Consider the following 23,923-nt stretch of genomic DNA (forward strand, 5'->3'; position numbering starts at 1 on the left):
AAAGAACAGTTGGATGAGATGACGACCGAAATAAACCAAAAATTTCAAGACGTTAGTGTCCAAATGGAGGAAACTGCTCGTCGCGTGGACGATCTGGAGCGAAGCACGGCGGAGTCGGAAAGGTGGGACATTGGCGTTAAAGACACCCTATTACAACTTCTCCGTAACCAAAGAACACTTCAGTCAAAGCTGTCGGATTTGGAAGGCCGTTCGCGCCGTAATAATATTCGAATATACGGGGTGTCTGAGAATGCAGAGGGCTCATCTATGTCCTGCTTCATTGAGAACTTAATTAAAACAGAACTGGGGGATCTGTTGGAGTTGAATCAGGGGGATGACCTCGGTATCGAAAGGGCCCATAGAGCACTGATCCCTAAGCCCCCCGCGGGGATGCCTCCGCGTTCAATCGTTGTCCGGTTCCTACAATTTACAATGAAAGAAAAAATCCTGCACACAGCATGGAAGAAGAAAATCTTGATGGAGGGAAAAAGGGTGTACTTTGATCATGACTACGCCGAAGAGGTGCAACAAAAGAGAAAGGAATATGCCCCAATCAAAAGAGCGCTCCGGGATAAAAAAATCCGTTTTCAAACACCACTGTCTAAGATGCGTGTGCACTTGGATTCAGGTATCGTCACCTACAACAACGCTTTCGAAGCAGCGGAGGATCTGACCAAAAGAGGTATCGCGATAGGTCCAATTCAGCCGAGTAAGACGATAGGAGTCACGGAGGAGGACATCACGGGACTTCTCCCGTGGAGTGTATCTCGTAAGCGCCGAGGGGGGAGATCGCCTGAGTTTCGGGAATGTATCCGAGAGAAACTCAGAGGTTTCGAGAGGAAGCATAATGAGAACCTGACTGAAGAGAACTGATTGGTGTTTAACATCTCAGGCCAGACAGAATAAGTCAAGACGATGGGAATTTAAATAGTATCACCCTCTTTCAATATAGGTAACGTTACTCACACGAACTGGACAGAATGTTATTATGTTACTTTTGATAATTTGACCTCTTCAATACGATTGGCTAGTAAGAAGGGCTGATGCAAGCAATGCAGTTTGTGCCACAACTAATTTTTCTAGGTACTCACTAATACATTTCCTTTTCTTTTTTTGTTCGCGAATGAGGGGCCCCACCTAGTGGCCACTCCCCCTCATTGTCGCTAGAGGAGAAAATGTATCCTCTTGTTTGGAAGTTCAGTTTTGAAATTTACTTAGAAGTGTATGAAAGTTATGTGTGTTCATTTGTTCCTATTTACATATATTATTACTTGTGGTCTGGTTTTAAGGATGGGTTGGGTGCAGGTTTTTCTTTAAACAGAGAAAAATGTTTTTTCAGTTTTATAATATTTTATCCCTAAATGTAAATGGGCTAAACAATCCCATAAAAAGGAGTAAACTTATCTCAAAATTAAAGAAAGAGAAAATTAATATGGCATTCTGGCAAGAGACCCATTTATCTACCGATGAGCATGAAAAACTTAAGAACCGGGGTTTTCGTAATACTTTCTACTCTTCATGCAAAGATGGTAAGAAAAGGGGAGTCGCAATCTTAATACCGAACTCAGTTTGTTTTGAACTAGTCTCAGAAATAAAGGACAAAGCTGGCAGATATATTCTAGTTAAAGGTAAACTTGAACATAAGGATGTTACATTATTAAATGTGTATGCCCCGCCTGGGAGCAATACAGCTTTTTTCAGGAAGATTTTTGATTTAATAGTAAATGAAACAAGTGGTACTCTCATATGTGCAGGAGATCTAAATATATTACTAAATCCTAGGCTGGATGCAAGCAGTGGAGGAAGGAAAAGGTCTCCCTCTGAGATTATGGTGGGAAATATGATGCGTGACTTGGGTTTAATAGATATTTGGCGAGATGTCAATGGTACAGATCAGGATTTTACTTTTTACTCGGCCCGTCATAACACCTTTTCTAGAATAGATTATTTTCTCATGTTTGGCAAAGATCGGCATAGGATTAAGGAATGTAGAATAGGCCAGAGGGATCTTTCTGATCATTCTGGATTATATTTAAAGTTACATCTCGATCACGCCCCTAAAAAAACTGTATGGAGGCTAAATACTAGTCTGTTAAACAGTGATATATTTAAAACCAAAATGAAAGAAGAATTGAAGATATTTCTGGAACTCAATGATAATGGAGAAGTAAATCCAGTTATATTGTGGGACACAGCAAAAGCTTTTATTAGGGGGAAAATCATAGTTTACACATCTTTACAAAAAAAGTTAAAAGCTAAAAAGTTGTCTGATCTAGAAACAAAACTTAGAGAGTTAGAGCTGTTTCACAGCTCCACAAAAGATCCCTCTGTCCTTTTACAAATGAGACCTATAAAACAGGAAATTGACAAAATACACAGTGAGGAAGTTGAAAAAAAAATACGTTTTATGAAGCAGCGGTTCTATGAAGCAGGTCCAAAAGCAACTAAAGTGTTAGCCTGGAGGCTACGTAGGCAGCAGGCAGAAAGGGCAATATATAAAATTAGAGACCCTACGTCAAACATAGTTACCACAAATTTGGAGGGAATTCAAAAATCATTTGAAACATACTATAGATTACTATACACCCAACCTGAGAGTGCAAATAGGCAAGAAATTGAACAGTTCTTAAATTCGTTAAATCTTCCCACCCTAGGAAAAGTGCATAATGAAGAACTCACTTCAGAGATCTCAATGGAGGAAATAGATAAGACAATTACCTCTCTTAAATCTGGTAAATCGCCAGGTACGGATGGATTCCCACCGGAATGGTATAAGTCATTGAGGGAGCCACTACTTCCTCTGCTTGTATCTTGTTTTAACCATATTATGGTAGGAGGGTCTCTCCCCCCATCATGGGGGGAAGCCTATATCTCTGTAATTCTAAAGGAGGGTAAGGACAAGCTTGACTGCAAATCATATAGGCCAATAAGTGTATTGAATTCGGACTATAAACTGTTTACATCAATTTTGTCAAAGAGGATGGAAAAGATAATGCCATCCCTGATAGATTCAGACCAAACTGGGTTTGTCAGGGAGAGGCAAACCCATGACAATATTCGCAGATCCCTGCATATTATTGACTGTATTAATAAAAGGAAAAATAATGCAATCCTTCTCAGCCTAGATGCTGAGAAGGCTTTTGATTCCGTTGGCTGGGAATTTCTTTATCAAGTAATGGATAGATTCGGCTTTAGTAAAAAATTTATACAATGTATAAAGACAATATACTCAACACCAACAGCCATGATAAAGATAAATGGAAGCCTGTCTAATTCAATAGTGTTAAAACGAGGATGTAGACAGGGCTGCCCCATCAGTCCTTCCCTTTTTAATCTCTTTATAGAACCGTTGGCTCAAATGATAAGACAGGATGATGGGTTAGAGGGAATTGTTATAGGAGGAGTAGAATATAAAATCTGTTTGTATGCAGACGATGTACTGGTGACATTACAAAACCCAAGCTTAGGAGTGCCTTTGTTGATGGACACCCTAAAGTTATATGGGAGTTATTCAGGATATACACTCAATGTTCATAAAACTCAGGCTTTGACACTAAATTTTGTACCCACACAAGAATTAATAAATAAGTATAATTTTAATTGGAATTTACCACATATTCAGTATCTGGGCATATATTTACCAAAGGACTTATCCACTTTGTATACTCTAAATTATACCATATTAAACCAGAAAATGTACAGAGATTTGGACAGATGGACCTTGCTCCCCCTAGATATGGGTAGCAGGATAAGAGCTATCAAGATGAACATATTACCCAAATTATTGTACCTATTTACTGCGCTGCCAGTTGGGATCCCTCGTAAACAATTTAGAGAGTGGGACAAAAAAATATCTAGATTTATATGGAATAATGGGAGACCCAGAGTAAGATACACAGCTCTGCAATTACCAAGGGAAGTGGGTGGTATGGCACTACCGTGCCTGAGGGACTACCAGCTGGCGGCACAGTTGAGACCATTGGTTCTGTGGTGTTGTCCTAACTATACAGCAAAATGGAAGGATATAGAATTGTCTTTGATGGACACCCCTATACAATCAGTTCTAGGATGTTTAGAGCAGGTAAATGATATATTTCATGTAAGGAATCAGTGTGTGAGCCACTCAGTCAGAATGTGGAAGGAGGTGGTTAAACGTTTTAAGCTTCAAACGGAGGTTAAAGTATTGGGCTGGCCGGCCTATGATCCACACTTTACTCCAGCTCTGATTGACCATAGATATAAGATTTGGATCTCCCATGGTATAACTGCCCTTTGCAAAATTATATCAAACAGGGACCTGGATAGTTTTCAGAATCTATGTCAGAACTTTGCTCTAAATAGGCAAGACTTTTATCGGTACCTACAGGTACGGCATTTTTTTTGGACAGAGATCAGAAGCTCTAATGAGGGTGATTTTTCTAAATTAATCCAGATATTTATAGGTGCATATAAGGGTGAAAATATCAAAGGGGTTGTAGGCAAATTGTATGGTGCCATCTCTTCAATGAATAAAAACTCAACAGATTATGTTAGACAGAGATGGGAGAAAGACATGGGAATGGAAATACCAGAGGACATTTGGCTTCATGCATGGAAAACTCAGTGTTCCAGTACTCACTCATTGAACTGGAGAGATTTTGGTTGGAAATGTCTGATTAGATTTTTTATAACCCCCATGCAAAAATGTAAGTTCTCTGGGAGACAGTATCCTTGCTGGAGGGAGTGTGGTTCTGTACAAGCTGATGCAGCCCACATTTTTTGGTTATGTCCGCATATTCAGTGTTTTTGGGGCAGGGCGGGACAATTAATGTCTGAGATTATAGGTTTTAACATAGACGTGTCATTTCCCATTATGTTTTTAGGGGTTACTCCTGAGGGTTTGAATAAGAGTGACGTTTATCTCCTGAAGATTTTTTTAGTTGCTTGCAAAAAAGCAGTTACTAAATGTTGGCTAAAGAGAACCCCCCCCACTATGGACCTTCTTTTAAGTATTGTCAGTCAAATATGTTTCATGGAAAAAATGACCTTCTCTCTCCGATTACAGAAAGGTAAAGGGGAAAATTATTGGAGAAAATGGGATTGTTATTTACTTCAAACAAGCAATGGCTACTCCCACATTGCAACTTAATCCCAACCTGAAACAAATGTTTTCTGTTTTTCTTGTAAGACCACAGGTGATTGTTGTTGTTAATTGTTATCCTTTTTTTTTTTTTTTTTTTTTTTTTTTTTGTTGTGATTGTGACTTTCTTAATATATATTCCTGTTTACGCAAAATGTACATGAAAACTGAAAATTTGTCAAAAAAATAAAGTAAAAAAAAAAAAAAAAAAAAAAACTTCTTGTCTACACTGTTTTTCATTATATTCTATTCAAAGAATTCTGAAAAAAAGAAAGAGCGAGAGATTCAGCACATCAGATGATCAGGATTAGAAGTGTGTGAACTTTCATTGTGTCAGGAGATTCAGACAGACGGCTTTAATGAGCTGAGCCAGGATCTGAGATCTCTGACCTCTACTGACTCCAGCATGATCATCTGTCAATGGCCCTCATCTCACACACACACACACACACACACACACACACACACACACACACACACACACACACACACACACACACACACACACACACACACACACACACACACACACACACACACACACACACACACACACACACACACACACACACACACACACACTTCATTAAACCTTTGCATCATTCACTCTGACATCAACACAGTTAAAAGAGAAGTTCACTTCCAAAACAAAAATTTACAGCCAATTTACCCTTTTGTTACCCAAGATGTTCATGTCATTCTTTCGTCAGTCGTACAGAAATTATGATTTTTGAGGAAAACATTTCAGGATTTCTCTCCGTATGGTGGACTTCTATGACGCTAGTGAGTCTGAACTTCCAAAATGCAGCTTCAAAGGGCTCTGAATGATCCCAGCCAAGGGAGAAGGGTCTTATCTAGTGAAACAATCAGTTGTTTTCTAAACAATTACAATTATATACATTTTAACCTCAAATGCTCATCTTGTCTTGCTCTGCATGTATCCTCCAGTTCAAGACAGTTAGGGTATGTCGACGAACACTCCATCTAATTTGCATTTTGGAAGTTCAAACTCGGGGCTCCGTAGAAGTCCACTATATGGAGAGGAATCCTAAAATGTTTCCCTCAAAAAACAATTCCTTTACGACTGAAGAAAGAAAGATATGAACATCTTGGATGACAAGGAGGTGAGTAAATTGTCTGTACATTTGTGTTCTGGAAGTGAAATATTCTTTTGAATACTGTGAAAAATTACATTTGTGAGTTTAAACAATATTGCAAATGATTTCATCATGTTTGTCATGCTGATCTAATGAAATCCTCTGACACACAGATTTATTTCCTGTGTTGACATTTCCTATTTAAACAGGAAGTTAAGGAGCATCAAAATAACTCAGACCTCTTTCATAAATGGCCAATAGTTTTATTTGCATTACAGCTCTAAATAAGGATTTGTTATTCATGGTTTTGGGGGCGGGGCATTCTCATTCTAGAGGGCGTCTGATTGGACAAAAGTGCAGATAAATCAGCAATATTAATGCTGCATAACCCTTAAAGAGGAAGATTGTACATTTGTGAAAAAGCATATCAGCTTATAGATGATCTCAAAGTTCAGAGACATGAGCTGAAGGCCAAATAAAAAAAATACAAAATTAAAAAAAAAATACAAAATATAAAATTAAAAAAATAAATAAAAAATAAAATAAAATAAAATATAAAAAATATATAAAATATGAAAAAATTAAATAAAATAATAATATAATATAAATAAAACTGAGGGTGCATCCTCATATGGGTACCATGGTTAATATGGGGGCAAAAAAATGAAATATGTGACCCTGGACAACAAAACCATATATTTGTAGCCCTAGCCAGAAATACATTGTATGGGTCTAAATTAAAATTTTTCTTTTATGCCAAAAATCATTGAGATATTAAGTAAAGATCACGTTCCATGAAGATATTTTGTAAATTTCCTACCGTAAATATTTCAAAACTTAATTTCTGATTAGTGATATGCATTGCTAAGAACTTAATTTGGACAACTTTAAAGTTTTTTTCTCAATATTTGGATTTTTTTTTGCACCCTCAGATTCCAGAATTTCTAATAGTTGCATCTCATAATAACACTGTCATATCCTATCAAACCATATGTTAAAGCATTTTTATTCAGCTTTCAGGTGATACAAAAATTGACCCTTATGACTGGTTTTGTGGTCTAGACTAGAGTCACATGTATAAAGTATTATAGTGACTTGAAATAAAAGCATTAACTGAACTAAAAGTGAAACAAAACAAAAAACTATTCCATTCCAACTAGTTGTCAAGGCATCATTTCTCATTTCATCTAGTTTTTCCTAACTTACTAAAATAACACTGAGCAGAAGTAAGCAATCAACGAATCACTCTTTACATGGTGCAACCACAGGAATTATGTTAAAAAATGGTCACTTTACAGCGTATATAATAAATATCCATTTTACTGAAGAAATAAATGCTTTAAAAACACATTTCAGCTTCTCATTTCAGCATTTAAACCCTGTTTGATGTGCATTATTATTATTATTAAGAACATCACTACAAAATAAAAGTCTTTTAGGCTCATTTATACAAGTGCATAAGTATGAGACGAAAACATCATTAGGTTGGATATCGTGAAAACATTTCAGACATTATGCTGGAAATAATAATTCTCTAAATAGGTGTTTGCAGTGGATTTATTCTAATGAGCAGCCTTGAATATCCTGGCAGAAAAACAGCCTAAAATATCCACATTTGGGGAGAAAATCTGTTTAGCCAGAAATAAGATTAATTGAGCTCTCATTAGGGCTTTTCCATTAGCCGGTCACATAATGGTCCTTGTCACAATGAATATTTCTCATTTCACACAGATTTCATCCCTCTGGATATCATCACGTCAAGTTTAAATGAGCAAACGTCTCTGACAGGACAGTCACAGCCTCAGGCGCAACGACACACGCTGAAGACATTGGGAAACAAACCAGGAGAATTCTGGAACAGATCAACTCTGAAATCAACCTAAAGAAATCATGCAGCATTTAATTTCCATAATGTGATGCATTTCAGAGTAAAACACTTTTTTGTGGGACACATTTTTTTGAGTACATTTAATATTTACGTATTTGAATTAATCAAATATTTGGATTACACAATTTTATCATAAACTAATAAACTATGCAATGCATATTTGTCCAACTTAAAAAATACACAAGCAAATGCATGTGTATATAAAATTTGCCATCAATAAATCAAATGTTTCAATCTTTCAGCATTGCTTGTTTCATAGCAAGCCATATTTATATTTTTCACTGAATGAATTTAAATGTTTTCACAAACAACAGATTTATGTTGATTTAAAAATATCTATCTAAAGAATGCATTTTGAAAATATGACTTGATTTAAATATAAATCAAATGCAAACAGATCATAAACTATGCCATGATTATTTATTTATTTATTTGCCAAAAACTGAAATCATACCTTTTTCAATTTTATATAAAGGACAAATATGCTCATTAAGTTCATTAATTTGTTTAAAGAAAACTTAAATATATTTGAATTGTTGCTCCAATTATTGGTTAATATTATTTAGCCATGATTACATCAGAAAAATGTTACTTCAGAGTAGGACTGGGCAATATGGACAAAAAAAAAAAAAAATCATATCAGCCGATATCAATAATTATCACAATAAATGTCTTTTTTTTTTATTTCTTTCAAGTTTAAAGGCAGATTTTTGCTCTAATGTGAAAGTTTTTTTTTTATTGTCATTTGTGGTTTTAAACCATTCTTTATGGTCAGAACATGACAAAGACTTTGTTTTTGAATTCTTTACACTTTTCCAGTCATTTTTTTCCTTAAGAAAATAGATTAAAAATAATAAGAAAACAATAATTTCTTAGTTCTACATGTTCTTCTAATGAGTAATATTTCAAATCAAGAAACAGGTTTGCGTTACCTCATAATATTATTATAATAATATATAAAAAAAATTGCCTTAAAAAAAAATACACATTTCATAGTAGCTAGGATGCAGAATCAGATGTAGATTTATGTTCATTATATAAAATCAGTAATATTAGTAAAAATTGTAGCAACCCCATTTTTATGGTGAAATTTGATTATTCTGACAGTTTGAGGTTTAAAAAATAAAAAATTAACTTAACCCTTATGACTGGTTTTGTTGTACAGGGTCACATATTAGAATGATTTCTGAAGAATCGTGTGACATTAAAGACTGGAGTAATGATGCTGAAAATTGAGCTTTGACTCACAGGAATAAATTACAATTTACAATAAATGTTTAAATTGTTTATAATTTAAAAAACATTTAAAAAAAATATTTAAAAAATAATTTAAAAAAATAAATAAAACATGACTAGGATGCTAATTTGTATGCTTTTTACACATTTCTAAACATTACTAGTGCAACCAAGAACACTCACTAGTGATCAACCACTATAGCAACTAGTAATATTCAGCTTTCAAGTTGCTGCCAGTGTGAATAGAGATTAAAAATAGCATATCTAAAACTATAACAATAACAAAAAGTCATGTTGTTCCAGAGCAGCAGATGAACCACAAACAATGACACAGCACAGCTACACTAACAGAAAAAGGAACAGAAAGAAACACAACATGTAACGTGTGTGTGTGTGTGTGTGTGTGTGTGTGTGTGTGTGTGTGTGTTCAGCTGTTTAACGTGTGTCTAATTTCGCACCAAAATAGTTCCTTCTTCCAGCACTGCAGTAAAATCCCTGTCTGTCTGATGGATGGTGTCTGCTCATCTCACAGCAGAGCCGTCTGATGCTCACAAAGACCATCAGAAAGAGTGACAGAAAGCTTGAATCTGATAGCGAAGAAGATGTGAAGAAATCAGAAAAGAAAGGAGAAACAAAGATTTTATTATTTTTTTATTTCTACCTATGATTGAATTAGAATATTATGCATTTATGCAACAGTAATGTTGGGAAATATTTTTACAATATTAAATAGCTGATTTTGAATTGAATATATTGTAAAATGTAATTTATTTCTGTGATCAAGGCTGTATTTTCAGCATCATTACTCCAGTCTTCAGTGTCACAGATCCTTCAGAAATCATTCTAATATGCTGATTTGCTGCTCAAGAAACATTTCTGTTTATAAACAATGTTAATATACACTGGCGGTCAAAAGTTTGGGATCAGTACGATTTTTAATGTATTTTAAGTACATTTCTAATGCTTATTAAGGCTGCATTTATTTGAAATGCAGAAAAAAATATTGTGAAATAATACTTCTATTCTATTATAATATGCTGATTCATTATCAGTGCTGGAAACTTGCTTATTTTTTTTATTTTTTTTTGGAACCTGTGATACTCAGGATTCTTTGATGATTAAAAAGTTAAAAAGAACAGCATTTATTTAAAATAGAATTTTTTTCTAACAATATACACCACTGTTCAAAAGTTTGGGGTCAGTAAATATTTATTTTTTATTTTTTTTGAAAGAAATTAATATTTTTATTCAGCAAGGATGTGTTAAATTGATCAAAACTGATAGCAATGACTTATATTGTTAGAATTTACATCTTGAATAAATGCTGTTCTTTTTAACTTTTTGGATTATGGAATCCTGAAAAAAGTATCACAGTTTGCAAAAAATGTTTGGTATAACAACCGTGGAAAAATAATATTTATGGCACTCAGACATAGAACATTTTTTGTTCTTCAGACGTTCCTCTTTAAAAGAAAATAAATTATCATACTTTTACAAACTGACCCACATTTTGTTTTTGACCACTGAAAATGTGTATATTTTAACAATTTACTCCTGAAGCCATATTGATATCCCAATATCTCTGAAACTGAATCTCATAGGGCATTAAAAATAAAGATGTCAAAAGGAAAGTTAGTTAAGAGCCAATATCCAATAGGGTGTAAAAATATCTTTAATACTTCTTGAGTTACAGGCATGCAAACTTTGGAGAAAGACTTGAAAAGTGCTGTTTTCCCATTTTTGAATGGTCACTATTGGCACATAATGCAACAAAGATTGCTAAAATCAACAGATTCACTAATAGAACTACTAATTTCAGAGTAAAAATAAGATAATAATGCTGCCGTCTTTCTAAAATCATTTTTACCCCCCTGTAACTTGACTCTGAATCTAAGGTGAAGATCGGCATTTTGACCTCCCTCTACAAAATAGTGGATTACTCAGTAAATATTCATCCATGACATTTAATATTTCGGATTTCATCACTATCCATAATCTATATTTCTCCAGAATAAATATGAGCTAAATCAAAAATTTGAGCCGGGGAACTCTGGTTGAGTTGACACGGAATGACCCTATAGCCTTTGGTTCTTCTTTGTTAATACTACTGCATACATTTATCTCCCACTGCTTCCGCATTAAAAATGTAAAGTCATGGCAGTAAAGCACATTAAATTGACCAAAACACTGGAAGTGAATGAAGCGATTGGGTGGATTGAGCGATAAATAGAAGCATATGTTGAACCTGGAACAACTTGATGTGCGAATGTGGAAACAAAATAAGAGAAGGGTGACAGAACAGCAGCAAGAGACACTGTGCGCTGATAGAGATGCTGTGTGCGTCTGGTCTTTGTTGTCTGGTGCAGTAGAGTGTGTAAAATCCTCCACGTGTGTTACACTCGCTCACAACAGCTGTTCGAACAAAGAGCTCACAGACAGTTTGTCTAGATCTGAGCTGACTATTTTAACAGAAAGACAAAACAGCATTCAGATATTAGCCACATGGGACATTCCGTGTTAACTCAACCAGAGGTCCGACAATTTGGACATGGATTTCTATTAAGATCCCATCCCATATCTTTGGGCCTGAACAATGTAGGGCCTTGGAAATACAGATTCCACAAGCAAAGGATATTAAGAACTAGCATTTAAAATCATTTTGCAATATATTTAATAATTCTTGAGTTATAGGCATGCATACTTTGGGAAAGTGATGTTTATGGCACTCATGTTCTATGCAATTGTTTAAACAGAAGGAAATAAGACACATTTCTGGTTTCAACATTACTTGTTCTTCCTCTTAAAAAGAAAAGTAGTATCGTATTTATGCAAAGTGACCAACATTTTGTTTTTGACCACTGAAAATGTGGTACAATTTAACGATGTACTCCTGGAGCCGTATTGAAATTCCAGTATCTCTGGAACCGAACAAAACAGGGCCTTTAAAATGAAGATGCCAAAAGGAAAGTTTGTTCAGACCCAAAATCTAAAAGGGCATTAAGATATATTTAATACTTATTGGCATGCAAACTTTGAAATATAGGGAAGAATTACTTTTTTCTTCAATGTCACCACTGGCATATAATGCAACAAAGATTGCTAAAGTCAACAGATTTGACTAATCTCTGTGTAAAAATAACATTATGATGCTGCAACCTTTCTGAAGTCATTTTTAACCCTCTTTAATTTGGCTCCGAATCTAAGGTGAAAATTGCCATTTTGACCCCCCTCTACAAAATAGCCGGTTAATACTAAATACACATCCATGACATTTAATATTTTGGCTTTAATCACTATGCTTGTTTATCCTTCTTCAGAAAAAAATATTTGCAAAATCAAAAAGCCAGGGAAATTTCTTAAATCTGGTTAATTTGACACGGAACGAACCAACAGTTATTATCAGTGTTGTTTTTGACAACTATCTTAGATTTAGTCTTAGTCTTAGTCTTTTGGACTAAAATGCTTATTAGTTTTAGTCAAATTTTAGTCACTTCTATATGTGATAGTTTTAGTCCAATTTTAGTCGACGAAAAGTCAAAAAGGTTTTAGTCTAGTTTTCGTCAAAAAAAGGGGAAAAAGTAGTCTTTTAACAAATTAATGTAGGTCAGTAAGTATTTTGCTGTTGGGTAGTGTCACTTATAAGTTCTGAAAATAGCAGATCCATAGTTCAACACAATGTGAGCTTCCGGATCGACTATTTTCACCAATAATTACAATAATGAAGGAATGTTTTAAAACATAAAAGACAAACAAGGATGGAATGCTAAAACGGCTTGCCATACTAGTATAGCAAAGAGTATTTAATGCTAAAACGGCTTGCCATAGCGGCAGATACGTTTTTAGGTTTTGATTGGCATGCACAATAAGCAGAAATGTCATGCATTTTAAACGTCTGACGGACCACCCACTAACATTTTCGTCTATTCTCGTCTCGTCAATGAAAACTCACACACGTCTCGTCATGTTTTAGTCATCAACGAGCCATTTTTATCTCGTCATCGTCTCGTTATCGTCATGAAAAAAAGTGGCGTCAACGAAATGATTTCGTCATCGCCATCGTTGACGAAAACAACACTGGTTATAATGAATAACTTGAATGCTACAATAAACTCATAGACAATACTTAAAACTATTAAAACTATTTTAGCAAAGATAAAACTACTGTTCAAAAGTTTGGGGTCAGTATTTGTTTTTGTTTTTTTAAAGAAATTCTTATTTTTATTCATTAAAGGTGCCATAGAATGGAAAACTGAATTTACCTTGGCATAGTTAAATAATAACAGTTTACACACCATCGTTTCCTCCTTCTTATATAAATCTAGTGTTTGCAAAAGACCACTGAAAAATAGGTCAATTCCAACATAACACCAACTGTTACGCAACAGTCCTGGGATCTGAGCAGAGCTCATTATTATGCATGAAGCTTCCAAATAAGGCAAAAAAAGAGCATTTCATTCTAGGGACAAATCCTAGGTTGTAAATGGACCTGTAAAACCATTTCTGGAGATTTTTTATGCCATATACCTTCTATGTAGATATCAGAGAACAATTTAAAAATATTTTCTCAATGCATTCTATGGCACCTTTAAGGATGTTTTACGTGATAATTTTACCAAAAAATCTATTTTAAATTAATGCTGCTTTTTTGAACTTTATATTCATCAAACAATCCTGAAAAAAATTTTTTATCACGGTTTCCACAAAAATATCGGGCGGCACAACTGTTTTCAACATTGATAATAATCAGAAAAGTTTCCTAAGCAGCAAATCAGCATATTAGAATGATTTCTGAAGGATCGTCTGATACTGAAGACTGGAGCAATGATGATAAAAATTCAGCTTTGATCACAGAAAGAAATTACACATTTTACAACACATTCACATAGAAAACCTGTATTTTAAATTGTAATAATATCTCACAATATTACAGTTTTTACTATATATTTAAACAAATAAATGCACCCTTGGTTAGCAGAAGAGACTTCAAAGAGTTGAATTAGAAATCTTAGTGGAATCTATGCAGCTAACAGATGTGTTAAACTGCTTGTGTTGCAGGTTTGAGTCGGAGTGTGTGCTCAAGATCTCCTGACAAAGGATGGAGATGAATGATATAAATACTGCTTTTGCAAAGACCAACTGTTTTGTGTCTTAGGACCTCAATGTATCATCACAAGCCACAGGGTTTAATTTGGTTTTGTCTGTGTATGTGTTTTTTACTCTTAAAGATTTGGTGCCCATTGACTGCCATTATATGACTGACAGACTGCAGCGGTTTGAGTTAAAAAATCTATGATTTCTACTGAAGAAACAAAGTCACCTACATCTTAGATGCTCTGGGGGTAAGCAAATAAACAAATTTCATTTTTGGGTGAACTTTCCCTTTAATACTTTTTATTTTTATTAAACATATTAGACATTTTATTTTGTATTTCAATATATTGCCATATCAGCTGTACATGGCAAACACAGATTAAACATTCAACGATATACTAATACATTAATATAATATAATATAATAATAAATGCAAAAATTGCATACAGTTCTAAAGAAGAAGATTTGTTAAATGCACTTGTGATTAAACAAAAATTTTTGCAAAGGTTGTTCTGGGTCCTTAAAAGTTTGTCCACATAAAAATCGTTGTCTCATGATATAAAAAAAAAAATGGGCAGATCAAACACATTTTTTATTGACAAGTCAGGAAAATTAATAAATAATGACCAAATTGTGCAGCCCTACAAACAAGCAAAGCAAATTGCATTTTAATTCATCATTTGATTATTTTCCCCCCAAACCATACAGCACTGAAATGCTTTATAAAAATAAAGCCTGATTTGTGAAGCCTTAGATCTTCAAAATCAAAGCATCACTAAGGACCAGAGGTTTAGGAAACTCTAGTAAAGGGCTTTAGTTCTGACAATGACGGTGGTGTAAAACTAAAGCCCAGCAGCACCAGAACAAAAGAAACAATACATCAATTGTTCTGTCCTGAAGCAGAACCTCAACTAGAACAATACCAAACTTTCTCTCAAACTACAAGATTTAATCAGTGTACAGTCTTATTCTTCAACATGTGATCACTGCTTAACTCAAAACAACCCACAAAGAAATTAACATCAGCTTAATGACTGAACGGTGTTAACTAATTATGATTTATACACAGAGCAGATCTGGTTGAATATCTATGATTACATCCAGATAAGGATCCTGATGCATTATTGAATCTCAAATATGGATGTAGATCTTCCTATACCAAAATAATCGTGATTATGATTTTTGCCAAAATCGAGCAGCCCTACTGGCTGTTGTGTCTTGTTCAGCCCAGCTGATATAATCAGTCTATCACAGTACCAACATAAGTGTTCAACTTCTGCTGAACTCATCTCATCCTTGTCTAATCAAGTGAAACTACAACCAAACAGATGTTCAGATAATATACACCGGACAGGAGTTCAACCATCGGCTAAACTAATTTATTCTCTAAACATTCAAAGTACAACCAAACAGAGCTCACCAAACAACATCTACAATCAGTTGACATGTAACCGCCAATGGAGCTCTGAACAAAAGCTATTTAAAACAGATAGTGCCATGCTCTCTCTCTGTATAACCTACAATGACCGACGTCATCCACAACAATGCAACTTCAAATGTTTTCGTTTCTACTCTCAAGGTTACAGCGGTCAGCAGCACACAGCACACTATTATCCAGGACTCAAAAACATGGACACTACAAATGCAAGTGCTAATTTGCATTTAAAATCAATAATAAATACTAAAATATACAGGCAGGATAATGTGAATATAAAACTGGTGTTTAAATGGTCCTTCTGTAACAAGCAGAGTAATATGAGAATATGCTGAATGTGCAAGATATGAAACAACCAGTCTTTTAACTAAAGGCCCACAAAACTCAATTACAGCTGGAAAGGGAGAGACAGCACACACACACACTGATGTCTCTACCTCTCTCACTCACTCATGATGTGGTCTGAATCCCAATGGAATGTCATGAGATTCGGCAGCTCTGATTGGCTGAAGAAGCAGGAAGTGAATGCATTCCACACACTCCAACTCAAACTGTACCACAAGCGACCAATGAGAAGCACAGACAGCCTCAGACTGAGCCAATCAGAACGTTAGTTCATGATGAGGGCAGCAGGGATTGGTTAAACAATGGTGGGTGGCCAAAACAGCCCAATCAGCACTGTTATATGAGACAAACAAAGCCTCTCTTGTCAAGGAATAAATTTTATTTAGGAATAGATGAAATTACATGTGCATTATGATGTTAGTGTTCATATATAGCATTTCTTTATCACAATTTAATGTTATCATTATTAGTCAAACACTTTTACAGTCGGTTGCAAACGCAAATACTGAAAAACATAAAGCTGTCAGTGTGTTGGTGGATGTTTGAATATTTTTTTTTTTAAATATAAATACATATTACTTCGAAAGTAATATGATAAAATTCCAGGGAACATATTTACATTTCAGAGCATGTTGAGATATGAAACACAAGCCAGTCAAACAGCCCTAATCTGCCTGACAATCAAAACTAAACTTGACCTCAAATTGCCACAAGATATACATATATGTCATACGGGTACATTTTTTGAAATTGAGATTTCATCTGAAACACCTGATACATCACCTGAAAGCTGAATAAATAAGCTTTCCATTGGTGTATGGTAGGACAACATTTCGCCGAGATGCAACTATTTGAAAATCTGAGTGTGCAAAAAAATCTAAATACTGAGAAAATTGCCTTTAAAGTTGCCCAAATGAAGTTCTTATCAATGCATATCACTAATCAAAAATTACACTTTTATATATTTATGGTAGGAAATGTACAAAATATCTTCATGTAATGTGATCTCTACTTAATATCCTAATGATTTTTGGCATAAAAGAAAAATCAATGTATTTTTGACTATTGCTACAAATATACCCATGCTATTTAAGACTGGTTTGTAGTCCAGGGGCACATATAACTGTGTATGTGACAAATAAAAATCTTGAATCTTTCTGCGAGACTGTGAGACAAATTAATTCACTCTCACAAGTTAATTGCTTGTTTGTATAAAGCTTTTAAAGTTCCCTCAGCAGATCTGATAATACAGCCATCATGTGCAAACATACACACAATTCTTACCAAACCACCAACACACACACAAAATTATCTTTCTCATTTAATCACACTGAATCCACTGCTCTGAGATCGATTGAGTCAGACTGAAGCATTACAGATAGGTGTATATAGTCAAAGGACATGTTTAACAGTTTTAATAAAGAGTGAAACTCCTCTGGTAACAACAGTTGAGGTCAAAAGTTTACATTCCCCTTTCAAAATCTGCAAAATGTTAATTATTTTAGCAAAATAAGAGGGATCATACAAAATGCATGTTATTGTTTATTTAGTACTGACCTGAATAAGATATTTCACATAAAAGTCGTTTACATATAGTCCACAAGAGAAAATAATAGCTGAATTTATAAAAATGACCCTGTTCATTTTTTCATTGATTCTTAATACTGTGTTGTTACCTGAATGATCCACAGCTGTGTTTTTTTGTTTAGTGATAGTTGTTCGTCCTGAACAGTTGTTTGTCCTGAACAGTTAAACTACCTGCTGTTTAACTCATTTTTAAAAATCCTTCAGGTCCCACAAATTCTTTGGTTTTCCATTTTTGTGTATTTGAACCCTTTCCAACAATGACTGTATGATTTTGAGAACCATCTTTTCACACTGAGGACAACTGAGGGACTCATATGCAACTATTACAGAAGGTTCAGACACTCACTGATGCTCCAGAAGAAGAAAAAAAAACATGCATTAGGGGGGTAAACATTTTGAATTTGAAGATCAGGGCAAATTGTACTTATTTTGTCTTCTGGGAAACATGCATCTTCCGTAGCTTCTAAAGGGCAGTACTAAATGAAAAAAGAAAGTTATTTAGGCAAAATAAGAAATGTACACATTCATTCTGTTCAAAAGTTTTCACTCCTGGCTCTTAATGCATGTTTTTCCCTTCTGAAGCATCAGTGAGCATTTGAACCTTCTGTAATAGTTGCATTCAGTCCCTCAGGTGTCCTCAGTGTGAAAAGATGGATCTCAAAAATCATAGTCATTGATGGAAAGGGTTCAAATACACAAAAATGCTGAAAAATCAATGAATTTGTGGGACCTGATGGATTTTTCTGAAGAGCAGCAGGCAGTTTAACTGTTCAGGACAAACAAGGGACTCATGAACAACTATCACTAAACAAAAAGCACAGCTGTGGATCATTCAGATAACAACACAGTATTAAGAATCAAGGGGATGTAAACTTTTGAACAGGGTCATTTTTATAAATTCAACTATTATTTTCTCTTGTGGACTATATGTAAACATCTTTTATCTGAAATATCTTATTCAGGTCAGTACTAAATAAACAATAACATGCATTTTGTATGATCCCACTTATTTTGGTAAAATAGTTAACATTTTTGACCTCAGCAGCTGTATATGATGCTCCAAGACTGACACCTGCCTGTGTAGACATATCTCTCTCTCTCTCTCTCTGTATCCACACATAACTCCATATATCCTGGGAAATTTTACAGTGATTTGTGAGACAGCTCAAATTCCTTCAAATGCTTTCCCCTATATATTTAAGACTGCAGTTACATCACTAAAGCATGCATAAATCTATGACTGCAGATCTATATAAACATAGCTATTAGTGCTAGTTGTCATACTTTTTCTTCCTCTAGCGTGTTCTTTAAATTATTTTTGTATGGAAACATACCTTGTACCAGTAGCTAGATTTAATCAGTGCTACAGTTATGCAACCACAAAAACACATCTGTTAACATACAAAAATTCAGTAAATAGCACATGTAAAAACATTTAAGTGGTTTTCATTAATGAACCGGGCATTACACTCAAAATATATCTTTGTGCATTATGCATGTATGCAGATCTGTTGCATTTAATCAGGTCATAATTATGCAACAATGCATATGACACAGCGGATGTGTCTGACCCTGATCTAGAAGAGAATAATTATTCTGATGACAATGGCATGCACACATTGCACAGTCACAGCTAAATAATGCACTCCCCAGTAAGAGGTGGATATGTTTATATAAAGTATGTATTCAGTGAATTTATGCTAAATATAGCCTATTTGACATCCAAACGAGACAATGCTCGTAATAGGAAACAGACCAGACACTCTGATGACTACCACCTTACATGCTGAATCAGACAAATGTGAATCCAGAAGCTCATAAATTACCAGTCAGCTAAAGGTCAGAGAGTAAATTAATATAATCAGACACTTAAAGGAACAGTCCAAAAATATATTCCCTTACAGGACTCACTTATGGATCCTCTGCAGTGAATGGGTGCCGTTAGAATGAGAGCACAAACAACTGTTAAAAAAAAAATCACAATAATATATACAAGTAATCCATTTCACACCACTCCAGTTCATCAATTAACATCTTGTGAAAACAAAAGCTGCGTTTCTAAGAAACTAATTCATCATTAGGACTTTAATGTTTAGCTTTAAACTGATGCTTCTGAGTCCACAATCTATAATAACACTTCCTCCAAGTCCATCTCCTATTGTCTCTCCCATAAAAATCCAGAGCTGATTTGATTTGGCTTGTAAACAATAATTTATCTGTGCATATTCCTCTTCTGATTCAGATGAGACAAACCTTTTCACTACTGAAGTTAGGAGTGGGGATACTAACAAAATAATAAGATCTCTTGATATATTCTTTAATTTTTTTTCGACAACAGTAATTAGGACAGCTGATTCCTGAATTTTTTGATATTCTTCATATTCTGTGTGGTCAGTTCACAGCAGTGCTAGAAATTAATCTTTTCCAATCAGTTAAAATAGATTTTACCTTTATAAAGCCTTTTTTTCTAAAAGTATGCATCATCTTTTGAGTCAAATTCTTACATTTAAGCACTCAGTTAGAATAATAATACATTTGGGCTGTTACCAAGCAAATTAATCCAATATCAATATAATTCTTCTTTGGAATGCAGAGGAAACCTAAAACCTGCATCTGAAGAGGCATTTAAATGTATTTACACACTGTTTAATGCAGCTCATAGGGACATTGAATGCTTTGACCTGCAGTTACAAATACATATAGTTTTTATATTTTAATTTAAATATTTTTGAAATTATTTGAAAATGAAAAGAAACCGTAAGTCAGTCATTGTGATTGAACCGAATCATTAAACAGTTGATTCATTCAGGAACGAAACACCATCATGTTGCTCAGAGACCAAAACAGTGCTGTGGCTGTGTTTGGAATGATTTTTGTTGGCGAAATAGAGCAAAAACAGGAAATATGCTGTCTAAAACGCAAGTCTCTTATTATTAAAGGAGTAGTTTACTTTCAGAACAAAAAAATTACAGATAATGTTATGTTTTGTTTCCATATAATGGACTTCTATGGTGCCCCTGAATTTAAACTGTCAAAAAAGCTTCAAATGGCTCTAAACGATCACAACCTCAAATGCTCATTTTGTCTAGCTCTGAGTGCACTCTGTGCAGACAATAAAAAGTATATAAATTGTAAATGTTTTTAGAAAATAACCGATCGTTTCAATGGATAAGACCCTTCTTCCTCGGCTGGGATCATTTAGAGCCCTTTGAAGCTGCATATGAACTGCATTTTGGAAGTTCAAACTCGGGGCACCATATAGAAGTCCATTATATGGAGAGAAATCCTGAAATGTTTTCCTCAAAAAAAAAAAAAACTAACGACTAAAGGCAGAAAACATCTTGGATGACAACAAATTTTTGTTCTGACAGTGAACTACTCCTTTAACTTCTTGTTTAATGAACAGTTGCATAACATCAATATCACATTCTAATCATAATAATTTATGAGAGAAAAAAAATATTGATACATTTCTAAATGCATTTTAATAGACTGAATCATGCAGTGAAAGAACGCACTCTATGCATATGCACACTAGTTTAACCTAACTTATTAGGCATCATCACAGTGTATGCGTTTGCATGCTTTGTAGGTGTGTTTGTTTTGCTTTTCATAACATACTCATTAAAACAACAATTACAATATCATTGCCGATGATATAAATACCGCACACCCCCAACTGAAGGCACTATTACGGATAGAGAAAGCAACAGAAGCAACGGTTTAATGTAAAAAAAAAAAAAAAAAAAACTTAATGATGGATTTGTTTCTACAAACACATAGTTTTTGGTTTCCCAATTCATTAATTGATGGACTGGAGTGGTGTGAATTACTTGTGGATTATTGTGATGTTTTTATAAGCAGTTTGGACTCTCATTCTGACGGCACCCATTCACTGCAGAGTGAATTGCTCAGCAAATTATGGAATGCTACATTTCTCCAAATCTAATCCAATGAAGAAACACATCTCCATCTTGAATGGCATAAGGGGTGAGAACGTTTTAGCAAATCTTCATTCCTGGGGTGAACTATATCCTTAGAAATAATCAGTAATGTATCAGTTGAAAAGCAGAAAGGCCTATACATATATTGGTCAATGCAGCCCAGCTGTGTGTCACTGCTGATGAAGATGGTTAACTGCAAGCAGGCATGTGTGTGTGTTTGTGGCCCTGCCCGCGTCTGATGCAACCACTGGAGATCGATATGATATGAAACCGGGAACCGGTCAGCAGGAAAACACAGCTCTGAGACTGCAAGAACTGCCACGATTATGAGGATATTTATATAGACGCCGACAAATCCCAGATCTGTTAATCACTTCACACTAAGGCATCTGACAGATTATTATCCAAAAACCATAACAATGCGTTCTCTATTACGGCTTGACACTTTCAAAACAGCAGCAATAAAACCAAAACACACATATCCAGTGATCAGACGAATCTGAGCTGTCATCAGGTTCAATCAGAGCGCCATACATCTGTCATCTGTCTGTGATCAAAGGTCCGCCGCGGCCGCCAGATCAAACCGATACATTCTATCAACAACAAGATAACAAGAAGTTGCGGACCGCCGCTCGTGTGAAGTGTTACAATGTATCACAGACGTTCCATCCGGTCGCGCGTTGTTACTACAGGCTGCTGCGCTGGATACGCCACAGTAAACACCCCAAACCGGCGAGACCTTCGGATCTGCGGCCAAAACACACGCAAATACTCACCCGAGATCTGCGATCGGGCCTGCGGGGATCGCCGGGTGTCCTCCGGGGTTAAATCCGCCCAGTCATGAGTGTTTCCCGTGGACAGAGACGTGTCCGGGAGGGAGAGATTAGCCTGCGTCCCTCTCTCTCTCTCGCGCGCGCGCACACACACACAAGCTCGCAGGGATGAGAATGCAGGAATGTGACGTTTAGTCCGGTTTGCTGACAGGACACGCGCACGTGGCAACCGGGGATTGTGGGAATTTGAGTTCAAAGAGAATAGCTGTTTTTAAGGAATATCTTGCTCAGTGGTTATTCTGTTCTATGATATCGTTAAAAAAAAATTTAATATATATTTCAGTTCATTTTTTATTGTACTGATGCTTCTTTTGTAAAAAAAAAAAAAAAAAATCATATCTAAAAATCATAGCTATAAAGTATGAAATAATATAATGTAATCTATCTATCTGTATATATTATTTCTGCTATCATTTTAAGTATTAAATGACATTAACTACTATTTTATTACCAAAAAAAAACCTGCGGTATACTGTCATACTAAAGTGCATTTATTTTATTTTTAAATTATATTTTATTTGGCAGTTTGATGTATACCATAGCACTAAAATGTATTTTGGATATTTTGTATTCACTTTGGGTAAAATTGTCTGCTAAATGACTACTTTTTAAAATTTTATTTTATTTTATTGTATTTTATTTTATTAATCTGTAAATGATACCTAACCTAAAAAAAAAAAAACAGTTAGCTTGTTTGTTTGTTACTGTACTTATTTTATTTTACTAAATCAGTTGGAAATGCTGTACTTAAAAAATAAAATAAAATACATTTTATTTATTTAATGTTTAATGTAAGTATTGATCTATCTATATTATTTCTGCTGTCATTTTAAGTATTAAATTACATTATTACTATTTTATTATCAAAAAAGGCAGCCTAACTGAAAAAAGTTACACAGCATTTGGATCAAAGTACTATGCTATGACTTTTTGTAATGTCATAATTTTTTTTCCATTATTAAAATGTAATATCATGGCATTTTTTGTATACAGTAGTATTTTATTTATTTTTTGAATTATATTTTATTTGGCAGTTTGATGTATACCATAGCACTAAAATGTCATTTATATATTTTGTATTCGTTTTGGATAAAAGCATCTGCTAAATAACTAAATAAAAATAATTTAATTTAATTTAATTTTATTAATACATTGGAAATGCTGTTAAGTACTTAAAAATACAATAAATAAAGTTTATAAATAAATACACTTTATATAAATACAATATATTTTTTTAAAAGTAAGTAACCTGTAAATGATACCTAACCTCAAAAAACAGTTTGGTTGTTTGTAACTGTACTTATTTTATTTTATTGATACATTGGAAATGCTGTTAAAGTACTTACT

At 34.5% G+C, this 23,923-nt stretch overlaps 1 protein-coding gene across 1 annotated transcript in view; it reads right to left on the minus strand.

Moving 5' to 3' along the window:
• ctif (CBP80/20-dependent translation initiation factor) overlaps positions 1–22,669 on the minus strand; it is a 75,508-nt gene extending 52,839 nt beyond the window's left edge. Inside the window, exon 1 of the mRNA XM_073824060.1 lies at positions 22,520–22,669. The gene's annotated coding sequence lies outside the window, so the exon portion shown is untranslated. The remainder of the gene's footprint in view (positions 1–22,519) is intronic.
• Between the last annotated feature and the right edge of the window lie 1,254 nt (positions 22,670–23,923).

The sequence above is a fragment of the Garra rufa genome, chromosome 19 (genome assembly GCF_049309525.1).
Source record: "Garra rufa chromosome 19, GarRuf1.0, whole genome shotgun sequence".
Taxonomy (NCBI): domain Eukaryota; kingdom Metazoa; phylum Chordata; class Actinopteri; order Cypriniformes; family Cyprinidae; genus Garra; species Garra rufa.